The sequence below is a fragment of the Lichenostomus cassidix genome, chromosome 2 (genome assembly GCF_008360975.1).
Source record: "Lichenostomus cassidix isolate B80296 chromosome 2, HeHo_3.0, whole genome shotgun sequence".
NCBI classification, from domain to species: domain Eukaryota; kingdom Metazoa; phylum Chordata; class Aves; order Passeriformes; family Meliphagidae; genus Lichenostomus; species Lichenostomus cassidix.
In genome coordinates, this window is record NC_139482.1 from 53,234,396 (window position 1) to 53,246,508 (window position 12,113).

At 35.6% G+C, this 12,113-nt stretch overlaps 1 protein-coding gene across 5 annotated transcripts in view; it reads right to left on the reverse strand.

Annotated features, from left to right (window-relative positions):
• The window catches only part of SUGCT (succinyl-CoA:glutarate-CoA transferase), a 329,471-nt gene that overhangs the window by 167,027 nt on the left and 150,331 nt on the right, over positions 1 to 12,113 (reverse strand). The window contains exons 13-14 of one of the 5 annotated variants that reach the window (XR_014849876.1): positions 9,772 to 10,074; positions 9,164 to 9,292 (exon numbers count right to left, since the gene is read on the reverse strand). The exons of the other annotated variants lie outside the window; for them this stretch is intronic. The gene's annotated coding sequence lies outside the window, so the exon portion shown is untranslated. Of the gene's footprint in view, positions 1 to 9,163; positions 9,293 to 9,771; positions 10,075 to 12,113 lie in introns of those variants that run through there. 5 annotated transcript variants of the gene reach the window in all.

A 12,113-nucleotide genomic window follows, 5' to 3' on the forward strand; every position in this document is an offset into this window, starting at 1 on the left:
ATTACTGCTTGAACGTGCCTTTAAAATACTGAAATATTGACAGTCCTCTACCTTCTCCATTTCAACTGTTGCTTGCACTCTAACAAACATCTATTAAGAAATGTTTGCATAGTCATACAAGTTAGATATCATGCCTGCTCAGAGGCCACCAGCTGCGTTTTTGAAACAATGAATGCAATCATACTTTTAAATACATCATTAGGAGACCATCATAGACCTCTGTTAGTCTTCTGGTCCAAATTCCCTGTAAAGCAGAGGCTGTTCAGGGTCTTGTTCAGGCACGTATTGACTGCCTCTAAGGATGAGGATTCCAAAGCATGTCTGATCTAAAACAACTGCAAAATTTCTCTTCCTTATATCTAATCAGAATTTTCTTTGCTGCAACTTATGTCCATTGCCTGCTATCATGTTAACATGCACTTCTGGTGCTATGATTTACTAATTTAGTGGACCACAGTATTAGCATTTCTCGCAAGGGCACACTGCTGACTCTTGTTCAGCTGGCTGTCCATGAAGACCTCTGGGTCTTTATGTGTAAATCTGCATTCTATCCAGTCAATCCTTAAGCTGTAATGCTGCTTGGGGCTTTTCTGTCTCAGGTGCAAGATCCCATATTTGCTTTTCTTGGACTTCGTGAGGTTCCTGCTAGACCACTTGTCCAGCCTGTGAAATTCCTTCTGAACAGCAGTTACACTGCAACATATCAACTTCTTTCCCCAGTTTGGTGTTACTTGCAAACATGCTGAGGTTCATTCAGTCCCCTGTCCAAGTCATTAATGAGGAGTTTAAACAATATTGGCCCCAGTAGGGACCCCAGGGAAACAGACAGTATTTTACATACCATTGGGTATACAAAGGCTGAACTCACAAACTACATTGTATGATCCATGCAACACTGCATGAAATAATTCACTAAATTGGACAAATAATTTGTGGTATACAGCATAGTACAATGGCTAGAATTTTCACTACATTATAATGGCATTTACGAATTTTTGCATTACTGTGTATCCTTTAACATTGCTGGTATTGTTCCTAGGTATTCAGTGCTACAGAGAAATGCAGCACATAAATGAATGGTGGAAGCACACTCCTTGATCCAAAATTTTTTTTTAAATGTCAATAAAATACACTAGAGAAAATGACAGTGTATCAGCCATCGCATCAGAAAATTGAATGAGTGCATCTAGATATTAAAATTGCAAATTTATGTGAAAAATAGGTAATATATGTATGTACAGACACACACACATATATAAAAGGCCCAATGAATTTGCATTGCAAATAGCAGCAATGGGAAGAGACAATACTCCAACAGCAGGACGGAGACTAGGCATACAAGGATGAACATCATAGCAAACAATTCCAAAAAAAAAGGCAACCCAGCAACGCCACCTTGCTTTTCATCCACACAGAACACAGACAAACCGCTTGAGGCAGGAACAGTCACGACAAAACAAAAATATTAAAAGAAAATATTTTATGGGGGAAGAATATATGAAATTCAAAATTAAAATGGAAACTATTAAACATTGTAAAGTGCAGACTTGTAAAAGGGTTTTTTTAAAGCATGAATAATCACACTGTTGTGAATGCAACATTGCATGAGAAGCTTGCTGGTTGATGGATTGGGGTCAAAAATGCTCAGCACCTTTCAGATTCAACTCCCTGGAGCTGTTTGAGTTTAGGAAAAGGCCAAAGTAAGTGCAAGCAGGTGAAGATTCCATCTTGTTCTGAAAAAGCATATGTAAATTGTTTCTATTGTAGCTATCTCTTTCTTGGTATTTATCTGCTTAGAAAAAAGAAAATATATTCCAAAGCCCTGCTACGTAAAACTGCTCATAACACACTCCTCGCAGAAAAATCAGATTCTCAGGCATTTAAAAGCAACAAAATGCAAAAATCGACCGTGAAGTGTTGCCACTGTACTCAAAGCTGTGAAGTTAGTCACACTTTAGAGCTGAAGTCTTAAATCATAAACTTGCTGGAGACAACCAACTCACCCAATCTATGAAGAACCTTCTACTTAAAAATGAATATAAATGAAATAATAGTTTTTCTATTCTGCCTTCTGCTGTCACTCATCATTATGCTTATCTTGATTTATGGTAGTATAAAACACCACTAATTTAAAGAAAAAAAAAAAGCAAGTGTTTTCAAACATATGACATTTAACTGAGTTTAAGTCAACTGTAAAAAAAAAAAACATTCAACTGTTCCAAGTGCATGTATTACATCCTCAATACAAAAAGGGGACTATGAAGTCAAATTTTCCTAAAAATTCGTGTTTTAAAAGTAACATTTTATCAAAAATCTAGAATCTCGCATAAATCTTCCAAAGAATACGGAAAGTCAATATTTGGGACAATAAGTGAGCAAGATTTTATGAAAAAGATGAACTTTATATTTGGCATGAAGTTACTTTTAAAGTTTCTAAATACCAGAGCCAGGTGAATAATTGATAACCAACCTCAGATCGCCCCAGTATGAAGAAAAAGATCTGGTCTGTACAAGACGCATGAGATGTTCTAATTGAACTAAAGACAACCATTTATACACCTCTGATGTAAACTACTTGCAGACTCCTTTGACAGACCCTGTTCCTGCTACATTTTTCCAAAGTAGCTGGTGGGGACCTTGTTGTTTCCAGCTGTTTGGTAGGCAGCTCGCTGGGTCAGAAAAATAGATGACTTGGATTAATTTAACCTCAGCACTAATATCTTTCCTCTTTAAAGAAAAAAAAAATCTTAATAGTACCATAATCATAACCCAGTATCATAACATTTATGCTGGTGAGCATCCTTCTGAGTGAAGGGAAACATTTCTTCAGATCTCACTTTTGATCCAAGATATGGTACATTAAAAAGAAAAAAGCTTGATTGTCTCCTTATTACTTTATTCACACTTAAACTTTTGCCAATATTTAAAATTATTATTTCATTAATTTGATACAAAGTACAAATAATTTTATCTTTTCCAGAACCATACTCCTAGTGATTGATTCACCAAAAAAGCTAGTTGCATTCTATTTAGCATAATCATTGTCTGAAGAAGCAAAAGCCTAAGATAGAGAATATAAAAGGAAAACATAAGGGGGGCAGAGGGGAGGGAAGAAATCCCAACAACCTGCTTTTAAGCTATGTTTTCCTAACAGGAGAAAGAGTCAGGCCTTAACATCAGTTTTTCAAGAAATCACTATAGAAATGTTTATCCGTCAAATACTTCTCTGCTAGGAAAAGTACATATCAGCACGAGGTTACACACATTTGGAAAAATCCTTTGCTTTGGTAACAGAAAACATTGTTAAGTCAGCAAATATGCTTTTACTGTTCTGGAAACAGCTGCAATGACTCCAGTACAGGGGACTGAGAAGGGAGAACTTCATCGTTTAACTGAACCAACTCACACAGAGGCATTAAACAGAGAAAACATGGTGGATATTATTAGCTACTGCAATCTCCCTACACACTTTTATTACTTTCTGTAACCACTCTAGAGACTTTGAGCAAATCCTAAAATTAAACATGAACCAGGAATTTGGGGTGCAATATCTTTGAGCAGATTATAACTTACTTCATAAGCGTAAATAAGAAGATGGAGGTTTTCTAAGAACAAATTTCACAATATCATCTTTCATCATTTCTAATCCAGTAAAATCAAGCTGTGATGTATTTTACATGCAATTTTTTACTCAAAACTTCAGGCAAATGTGATGTCTTATTAGTTACCACAGAGAGCAACAGGCAAGATTCCTCTGCAGCAAGATTATATGCTCTTATTCTATAATTGGTAAAATAAGTCCTAATTACACTATACACATATAAATTTCAAGCCTTTAATTGCTGTGTATAGATTTCATACTTTGGTATAGCATCTATTTCTTCCCATTTAATTGGAAAATGTGCACAAAAAGCAGTGAAAAACATTCCTGACACAAATCAAGAAAAAATACCTTTATTTCAAAAACCTAAAATCTACTTAAGAATTCTGTCACTTCTCTTGTGACCTGCTGAGAAGTCAAGACTGAGTAATTACTCAGCATTAAATCCTCCACCCCCCCTCTAGATAAACAGTAGCCTCTATAAGCTAATTTATGATCTAATTTAAATACTCATGTTGAGGTTTCTTTCCACTCACAGAAAGGCTGGCCTACCTACTGCCAGTTTAATCAGAAATAAAGGAAACAGTGAATTAACAAACCAAACTCACTGGCAATCTAATGTAATTTGTTGCCTTTTTAACATCCACATGGTTTCCATATTAATTTTCAATTAAGGACATAGCCAAATACAAACTACATTCATAATTATGTAAATTATTTTTTCAGTTTCACCCATCACCTCGCAGAGTTCTGAGGTTATTTAGATGGGCAGTTAGACAGCTACATCGGTTAAGATGAAGCAGCAGTAGCTTTTGCTCCTTTGATTTGACAAAGGCCAAACTGATGCAAAGGCAATAATCTCAAAGAGTATAACCACAGTGTGAGGAGTGCATCTGTCTTTCCTTTTGAAGCAGCTGAAGATTTGTATCCATAGAATTTGGTGTGTTCAAAAGAAAAATTCACTTAAAACAGCCAAGAAGTTTGGAAAAAATGCTTTGTATTGTGAAATCACAGTGACACTTCTTTCTACACCCTCTCCTAGATGACTTCTGAAGATAGATGGATAGATGGATGGATGGATGGATAGATAGATAGATCAATCATATCTTCACAGGCTTTCATTTTATGCTTATTTTCCCACCACTCGTCTAAAAAGTGAAGTAAAACATACACAGAGAGAGCAAATGCATTTGCATTTTGCTCTGAAATAGGAAATATGCATGGATTGAAAAATCTTGTAGAAGAACAAACATGTCACAAGAACCCACAATTTGCTTTTACTTTTATAAACCTGCCTCCAATAAAGGGTAAAGTTAGATATCTACTTGATTAGCAATTGCCTAGTTTTGCTGTGCCTTTAATTTCAATTACAATAGCTGCTTGGTTGAGAATAATTTTCATGTTTTAGATTCCAAAAGGGCATATTCAGAGGATAAAGACATGAAAGCATGTTACTGAAATTTCCAAATATTTTGAAATTTCACTGTGGAGACACTAAATAACACTTTCTTTTAATAGCACATATTTATAACTGACACTAGTTGTAGCAGTGTATTTACTGAAGATGGGCGTTAAGACAAAAAAATGGCAATTAAAGAAAAATCAGTCTATACCAAGGACATGTATTGTGTTTCAAAACACTCAACTTAGAAATCCTCAAGTATGCACTCCTATTAAGAGCATATTCTTGCACTCTAAAAATAAGAACATGCAACACTGAAAAATCCAACAGATTTGACAGTGCTCGCCATGCAAAGTAAAACTCTTTTCGAATATTACAGTTTATGGCGGAGAGTAAGCAATACAGAATACTGTATCAACAGAACTTAAGTTCCCACTAGAATATACCATGCAATTGGATCAGTTTGGTATAAACACTACAGACAGAAAATACATGTTATACGGACAGTTAAACACAAAGTTTCAGATTTAATACTAAATTCACGAAGGAAATGTTAAAAACAAAGAGTCAATATAAAAATACCTAAATATGAAAAGCAATGCCATGAAAGTAGTAGGAAAGCATCTGTACACCGTTAACATGTCTTGGCATCAGGGTATACAGAAGAAGAAAAAATGGACAGTGCAATTTGCTACAGCAGTCTTCAACAAGAAAGAAATCACACATCCAAAACCTGTTCAGTAAAGCCATGGAAAGATGGGAGATTCCTAAGTCTTTTAAATCTAAGGAGCCATCACAACATAGGAGTTAGGGATTTGGGGGAGGGGGGGGCAGGAAGAGGGAGTGGTTGCACACTCAAGTTGTCAGTAAATATTCCTCTCACTTCACAATTTTTCAGAGGAATCAGGAAAAAGAAAGAGATTTTTATAAAAAACTGTTATTGCATGACTAATTTAAAGAGTTTCTCAAACTCAAAGCCTGTATCTTGATGACTGGCACAGAGACCAACTGTTTTAGAGAAATGGGTGCCTTGAGCATCATAGGAAGGAACAGAGAAATCCTATGTTCTCTTTCTCATTTGTGAACCTGTGCAAATACAATAGCTGGAAAAACAAGATGTGCAGATACAAAATGGCATTTCTGCTCATGTCTACTTTCCATGTGCCTTGAGGGCTGCAGGAAAATGTGTTACAGTTGCTTGTTCTATGTCAAGGGAGCATCAGACTACATTTAGGAGAAGCTTCTCTCCAAAACCCAGCTCATGGAAGCTCATAGCAACCCCTCAAAATCGCCCTTGCAGGTTGTTAGCCTGACTCTCTCTGATCACCAATCCATACAATCATCACAGATGAATACAATGTTTGTAACATTGGTAGAAAAACAGAAGAGAGGAACTGTTAGCAGTTTTTGTTTCTTTTTTAAAAGAGGATTTCTTTTAACTTACTGTTTTTTCCTAAGAAATTAAACATATTGTAAATACCATCTGCTTGGCATCTCAATTTATTCATTTGTCTTTCTCCTACCATTTGTAGACTTGGCTTCAAATTCCTCATTTCTCTCTCTCTTTTCTCACTTGTGAGTCATGATCTCATATTTAATACTACCATTGATCACCTTTAATCCACTACCTTCACATTGAGGTGACCTTCCATTTAATTTCATTTTAATTTTCATTTTCTGTGAGCTACAAGGAGTTTCAGGTGTCATTCTAAACAATTAAAATTCAGCTGGGTCATCCCAAAGTTCTGTCTGTAAATCTGATCAACATCTGGCTTTTTGCTGTTTGAGGTTTTTAATTAACAATAAACCTAGATTGTTTTTCAGGACTTCAAAAAAGTTTTGAAGAACATCCCAGATCAACAATATTAATCAAGATTTATATGTAATTCAATGGAAGTTTTACCCTTAAAAAAATACTGCAAAATTACACATTTTTTAATTTAAATTGTTATAATTAAATGCTACAGCTGCTAACCAGTCAATTGAAATTGTGTGAAGAAAATTTCAGTATGTGGCTGGCTGCTGAGACTGTTGACATCTGAATGCTATAGGCAGTTTTAAACTTAGGATGAGTTCTTTAAAACAATGGTTGTATTCCTGGCCTCACTGGCCATACACAGTGAGGAAACACTTCCTGCTTCTTCTTAAACTGTCTACTTGAATTATCCTAGACACCTACATGAAACCACTCAGAGATGAGAGAGAAAATGGCAATGACAGAGAAAGCTTACCTGACTAATTAATGCCTTTTTGTGGTGGTTGGAAATCTGTACCTTCAAATACCCACTCCTACTCAGCCTACATACTTGTCTTCTCACGGCTCAGATATTCCTCCTTGTTAGTAAGAGACATAAAACTAAAACAGTACAATTTTTTAAATGTTATTGCATAACTAAAACATAAAGTAAACATGCCAGCATCTCATTTGAAAACATCACCTTTTTTTTCAGCAGTGAGTGAGACTCCAAGACAAACTTAGGCCAAGGAGTGCAGGAAATCTTGTCATTTCAGGATGACAGGCCAGGGTCATGGCTTCAGCTAAGATTGAGCTAAGTAAAGCCTGATTTGCACATTTTCTCCAGTTTCAGCACAGCTTTTGTTGGTGCCATTGGATTTTCCCATTTCATTTTCTTCCTTGCTGGAACACATCTATCATCATCTGTAGCTAGTACCATTTGAGAGATCCTGAAATATGTATTCTCCAGAATATCATTAGTATTTTCATGCCTACAAAACTTAACTCACACTACAAAGATTCAGCACACTACTTATTAATAAATTAGTTTGTAATCAATATAAGTGATAAAGAACAAGGATAAAACCTAGCCCTTATAGACTCTGAATGAGCCAAAATAAAAATCTCCAGGCTATGGAGATTTTTCAGTGAATTCCAAGAAAACTAGGTAGCAATTAATTTTGAAAACAAAAAAATACAGTAAGCAGCATTCAAAGCAACCCTTTGTTCAAGGAAGTTATATACTGAAGCATGTCTAAAACTTGGTCTGAAATCCCAGTGTTTATTATTGAGTCTACTAAAAACTTGCTTAGTGAATGAAGTCACATCTACTTAAGAAAAATATTTTAAAACAAACAGTGATGTTTTCTTACTTGATTTGATATACTTATTTGATTTGAGTCAGGCAACCAGTAGTCATAGATAGTCTCACAACTTCCATGCTATGGGGAAAGGAAAAAACACCTATTTAAACCCACCACTACTTTATGATGATGATTCAGCGAATGTTCAGATTAAAAAAAAAAAATCAACTTCTAAAGAACCAATTACTTCAGCATATAAACTCTCTTCAGGCTGAGAGACTTGATGAGATAGATATATACTTGTATACCCTTCCTTCCCATACATGCAACAGACTTAAGTCATCAAACTTTAGATAAATGCAACAACTGGGTTAATTAAAAACTCTTTTGACCCCACAGTTACAGTTTATACAAACAGAAATAAGAGCTGGGCTCACACTCTGTAGGGCATTTCTCAGAACCTACACATCCTCTCGCTCAGTATATCAAAATTTGATGGCCTTATCCTGAGCATACTGTGGTAGTGTGAGACACCAAATAAAATTTCTTTGAAATCGACTGATGTCACTTTGATGAGCTGTAAGGTTAGGGAGCCAATGTCTATCTCCTGCAAGTACAGAAACTAATCCAAGAGTTTGAGGCACAAAGGACATGCATTATAGACTCCTAACACTGAGGCCTAAGAAAGACTGTGAGGTATTGAAAATAGGCTCTTTTCTTCATACCCAAGGATAGCTTTTTGTTGTGTCCTTCTACAATGAAACACCCAGAAAGGCTAGGTCTTTGAACGGCCGTGATTGCAATGTAATTTTTAAACACAACTGAGGATCTTATGAGAATGGAGCTCTTTTTTGAGAACTTAATATTCTCCATAACCAACGGATACTTAGATCACACTTTTCTCAGTGAAAATAGTATTAGCTAAAGGCATATCATTCATATATATATACACTTAAAAGAGCACCATAAAAATCCTACTCCTAAGCATCATTTGCTTGCTTGCAAAAAGGAAATATAGTGCAATCTAAGGGCACACTTGACTTATTTTCTGTCAGGCTCCTCCGTCATTCGGTAAAGATGTTCAAAAGCACTGTTATTTCTCATAAGGCTTTATTTCAATACACATCACTTAAATTACATGATAAAAAATTTAACTTCCCAACTTCTGTAGTGCTCTCACATCAGAAGTTTTCCAGAAGCATACCTACTGCATCTATACAACACTTCTTCTCAGAGTTCCAACTTCATGGCTAAGAAGCCAAAATAGAGAAAATTAAGGATAAGCCCACTACATGAGGTTTTTCAGCTATTTTTAAAATATCACATTTTTTAGGTGCTCAAATAATACTTTAAACAGTTTCATTTACATCCATGAGAACTCAGCACTGCTATGTATTTTGCATATGGCGTCACAAGGCAGGTATTTAAAACATGAGGCACACACATGAAATGACCTTTTAATATTTTGATTGAAGAGACTTATCGAAAACCATGTGGGAACTGTGCGGCAGATGCAGGAAGAGATTCCTGTCTGGCATTCAACTTCTATAAATAGGAAGCCATATTTCTGCAACTTCTTACCTCTTTCACTACTTTTTATACTCTGAATCAAATGGATTAAGGATTTGACTGACAACAACCTGGTTCACAAGGGACTAAATGCCCTCTTAGTGATCAGTCTAGTCTATCCTGCACGCTTCAGGAAGAGGGTACAGCAGAAAGACATTACCTGTTTTAAAAATATCACAGTGTGTATGAATTAGAGGTTCTTCAGTAAAGTTGGTGGTGAGTTCTCATGTTGATGTTGTTCATATTTATTGTAGCATTTCTAGAAATCAAAGTTCAGGCATTGAAAAAGCTTAAACATTTGATCTAGTGTAGTTAGACAATTCCTTATCAAGGTTTCAAGCAAAACTGGCACCTTTGGGTTTGCAAAATTCATAAAGGACTTGTGGAACATGGCAGCTGGTAAAAGCATGCATTGGGTGGGACTCCAGTCCTCTTTACTAATAGCCAGCTTCTTTCCACTAACCTTAAAAACACACAACAGAAAAGACCATATCTATGACACTGCCATCAACTTTCTGCTCCAGTCTCTTGCAGAAAGAACTAATTCTCTAAAACGGAGCAGAAGAGTCCCCAGGCAAACGCTAGTTGTCAGAATATGTTGATATGGTAAAAAAAACCATATTTCTGGAAACTTGTTATCCCCCATGAGTGTGTCATTTTACCAGAAATGTTTCCAATGCACTTGAGATTTAAGGAGACAACTGGAACTGGAAATTCTGTAAAGCTAAAGGCAAACGAAAACAAAACCTCATAATAGAAATTGTTGAGTTATCCCCTTTATTATGATTTTTCTTATCTGGACAATAGTTGCATATCAAATGTGTGCGCAGACAAAATCCTGTCATTAACATTACATATAGGGTTTTTTCAAGACTTCTCCACTATAAGCTTTCCACTAGTCATTGTAACAGAGGCAGGCCATGCACAAGCATGGCACAGTCACAGACCAGATTTCACTACAGCCAAAATTTAAAACACCCTTCCTATTAAAATATTCCCATACTAAAATACAAGTGCTGTTTCATTTCGAGACTTGCCTATAATATCTCGATATAGAACTCTCTTATACTAAATATATACTGCATAATTGTGTATATGTGAAAATCCCATACTACAAACAGTATTCAAATTGGATTTTCCATTTTACTTTTTCAAAATACATTCCATTTCTTAATCTATTCCCCTTTAGAACAGAATCTGCTTGTATAAAATTCCCACAGACCAAAAGCTTGAAAACATTTGTAATTTAGTACAAAAGGGCTACTCTTGACAAAATTAAAGGGTTGGGTATGGCTGGTGGTGTGGTATTTTCTCATTGTACAGAATTTAAAAACTAAAGTAAAAATTTGTCTTGAGACAGCAAAGCCAGGCAACACACGTTTTCAACTTAGCAAGAGAGGCAGGAATAAAGCTGAATTTCTGATTCAAAATACACTTTAATTTTAGACATGATCATCCGGATGTTTCACTTTCAGTGAATAGGCATTTTTAAATGTAAAAACATTCCATCATAAGATTTCCAACCAGTTTTAGTGCTTATTTAATGGACCCATGCAAAATTTAATTTCTCTCTTGTCTGTTATGAATTACTTCCAGACACATCATATTACCTCAGGCCTTCAATCAGCTGCTTTTCAGTTGCAGAAACCTCTACATGTAAAAAAACCTCCCTATAGTATTATGGACATGAATGTAATTTCATTCATCTTAGGACAGCCCTCAATATACCAAAAAAGTACATTTCAACAAAGAACAACAAATAAAATATGGTCATATTAAAAAAAAAACCCAACAAAAATCAAATAAAAATAACCCCCAACCAAAATCAAACCCAAACCAGCAAAAAACCCACACAAATTAAAAAAAAAACCAAAACAAACGAAAAAACCCCAAAACCAAAAACCACCACCAAAACAAAAACACCCTACACATTTTATAACTCTTGCTGGTTTATATGTTCATAATAATGAATGTAGAAGCTTTTACCAGATGCTAGGAAATTTTTGCCAGGATGCATATGAAATTACTTCCAAAATAAGAGACAATCTGGAGGTTAATAAAAAAAACAAACTACCACCTTCATAAGTTTCCACAAATACTAAACCTAAAATATCAAATAATTGCCAGCTATCAGATATTTCAATACGCGATTTACCGTGACTTTTTTTTCTGATTCATATTCAGAGAAATAGCTACAGGAACTGTAATGGCCTTCTGGGACAGGAAGACTAAGGTTTCTGTAAAAAATGTTAAATTAATTTTTATAGTGATGCAAAGTCAGGGAAGGGTTGTTAAGGGATGGCCTCTTGCCACAGGGTGGAGTTTTGTTATGGTATCCTTTTAGAGTCTGCAGGTGTTTGGCAGAAGCTGAAATCAGGGCCAGCTGTGATATTTCAGCTCTGATATTTCCCTCCCCATATTTCTCAGAAGTGATGCATGAGGATGATGTCTCACACCTGATGTACTCAACTTGTGTGGTATGACTGTAACTGTTGGGGGGGC